Raw genomic sequence first — 3,270 nt, forward strand, 5'->3', positions numbered from 1 at the left:
TTTCTCCAGAAGAAGCGCACCAGGGTATCTGCCAGCTTGATACGATCAAAGGAAAGAGATGCTGCGTGACTATCCCAGCTCTTTTCTCAGTCAAAACCAGTTGACTGGATGGGCTATAACGATGCACGCGAAGACAGAAAATCACAAGCCATCATCAAGCCTAAAACTATTGTAGTGTTTGGGCCCCTTATCGATTCTCCACCGTCAAACCCGGATACCGTGCTCACAACCCTTGTCTACCTTGAGAAAGCACTGAAGAGCTTTGGCATGAAGTATGCACACATCACACTGGACCTTCAGCTCTACATCGTGGCATTTCTCATCCAGTGGAGTGACCCAGTGCGATGGAAGTCTGTCACCATCCATCGCGGCATGATGCACACTCTGATGTCATTCCTTGGCTGCCTTGGAACCTTGATGAAGGGTTCTGGCATGGAAGCACTGCTGGCAGTGGCGTTTGGTGGCATCGCCAACATTCTCAATGGCAATCCTGGACAAATGCCTTGCGTGCATATCGGATGCTTGTGGCTGTCCTCCTCCAAGATCGCTGCTGCAACCCATTCACAATACATGAAGACAAAGACAAAGAAGATGAGGAGGCTGTAGGGAGTGAGGAGAGAAATGATGAAGAGGGCGAAGGATATTGAGAGTGAGGCTGTGGTTGGTTAACTTTAAAGGAATGTATTGCTGTTTCCTATATTTCATGATTTATAATTTATTAGCATTAATTCATGTAAATGGTTGGATTTTCAAATGAGCTAAACATTTTTGAAACTGTCTTTTATGTTATATGCACTATGCAGTATATTGCCATTAAATTAAACTTACTCTGGGAATTCTGTGGACATCATAACATACATTTAGACTCTAAGATCACCTTTCTAAGTTCACTACAAGTGGAAAATATAGCTATTTCCTGATTTTGACCTAGTTTACACATAGTTTATGCTAATTATGCTAATGAGGAAAGGTTGCATGACTGCACCATAGTACTAGATGACTTTATCGACAACACAAACGTGGACTTAGACTCTTAGATCAAATTTTTTAAGTTAACAAGAAGCAAAATGTTTGCCATTTCCAGTCTTTAGCGACTAATTAGCATAATAATAGTAATGCTAATTACTCAAATTGCCCAACATGCAACTCTTAGCAACCAAGTTGAATTTCATCCACTAGGTCAGGTATAGATGACATTTCTATAGACCTAAAAAGTTCATAGGAATCACAATTTCTAGATCCAAGAAATTTCCAGTGGACTAAAATGAGCTCTTCCCACCCCCTACCCCTCTGTACAGCTCCTCTACTGTTGGCAATAAAAACCTTCTTCTTGCATTGTGACTGCCAATCTCACCTGCTCCTAGCATAGATTTTTTTGATTATGATGACTGATGTATAGATGATTCACTTCCTTTAAACAAATGTATTTGTTGTAAATCATTTTGGATAAAAGCGTCTGGGGGATGTAGTTGTTGGTTAGCCTCTGAGTTTTGGCCTTGAGGCTCCGGAAGAGGTTGCGCCTTTTGGACGGCATCAGTTCAAACAGACTGGTACAGGCTGACAGGCTGGGATCTTTAATGATCCTCCGGGCTTTGTTGACACACCGTTTGTTGTATATGTCCTGAGTGGAGGGAAGCTCACATCCACAGCGCTCGGCTGTCAGCACCACCCTCTGTAGCACTCTGCGGTTGAGAGCAGTGCAGTTTCCATGCCAGGCAGTAATGCACCCAGTCAGTAAATAATAAAATAATAATTTTGCCATTTAGCAGACGCTTTTAATCCAAAGCGACTTACAATTACGAATTACAGGGACATTCCCCCTGGAGTAACTGAGGGCTAAGTGCCTTACTCAAGGGCACACTAGTAGTGGTGTGGTTTCAGGCGGGATTTGAACTCACAAGTCCAACTCACTATCCACTAGACCACCACTACCCCTGCAGTATGCTCTCAGTTGGCCTCTGCAGAAGGCCCGCAAGATCTTCATACCCACGCCAAACTTCTTCAGCCAGTTGAGGTGAAAGAGGCACTGCTGTGCTTTTTTCACCACTTGTTTGGTATACACGTCCCAGGTGAGGTCGTCAGAGATGTGGACGCTGAGGAACTTAAAACTGCTGACCCTCTCTACGGCTGACCCATTGATGGTGAAGGGATCCTCTTTCTGAAGTCCACCACCAGCTCCTTGGTCTTGTCAGTCCAGAGAGAGAGGTTGTTCTCCTGACTGTACTGAGCCAGGCGGCCGACCTCTCTCCTGTAGGCCGTCTCATCGCCGTCGGTGATCAGGCCCATCACTGTTGTGTCATCAGCAAATTTAATCACTTAGTTAGGGCCATTACCGTAGTTAGGCCACGCAGTCATGGGTATACAGGGAGTAGAGGAGGGGACTCAGGACACAGCCTTGGGGGGCTCCTGTGTTGGGGGTTAGAGGGCTGGAGGTCTTCGAGCCCATTCTCACCACCTGACGTATTGAAGTTATGAAGTTAAATACTGTTTCAAGAAATGTGCTCAAGCAATCAAGAAAAGCTGTAATCACCAGTTATCCCATTAACAACACACACACTGTCACAGCATCAGCCACGCTTTGATTTGACACTACACCTCTGGCTACCTTGTTGCAATGATAGTTTAGATCTCTTTACTCACTTTTTCTCCTATCTCTCACCTCTCTCTCTATCTCTCTGTCTCTCTCTCACTCTCTCTATGTTGTTGTATGAATGGTAGGGTCCATTGCGGGTGGGCTTGTCAGAACAGATCAGTGTCAGGTATACTGACCATGTCATCGCTGAGTGATGCTGAAGTCACCATGGCGGCCGCCTGTTGCCGTGCCGACGCTCATGTCCATGGGTCCCCAGGGCCAGGGGAGACGGAGCAGCGTCTGTGTGAAAGGTCAGTGCATCTGCGAGGAGGTGTGCTAGCATAGCACGAAAACATGAGGGGGCCAGTGCACTTGTCAACTCAATGAGAGTGCACTCTGTTTGCCAAGAGAGCACACTCCAGACCACATGAGGCCATCATCACAGAGAAAACACATGTAGCTGGAAACACAATATATGTTCATTGCTCAATAAAAGCAAATCAATGTAAATATATATTGTGTGAATCCTGGTATAGAGGAACATCAAAGGGCAATGCAGCTGCAGGATAAGTGCAGAATACTATCTGAATGTCATGAATGTCTTTTCCAATATTCTGTAGGTTATAATCCAGAGACAATAAAAGCTTTAATTTAGCTAAAAAGCTAAATAAAAACAAACTCTCTAAATGAGAGATTGT

Source organism: Nansenia antarctica (genome assembly GCF_963989245.1).
Source record: "Nansenia antarctica genome assembly, chromosome: 15".
Lineage (NCBI taxonomy): Eukaryota > Metazoa > Chordata > Actinopteri > Argentiniformes > Microstomatidae > Nansenia > Nansenia antarctica.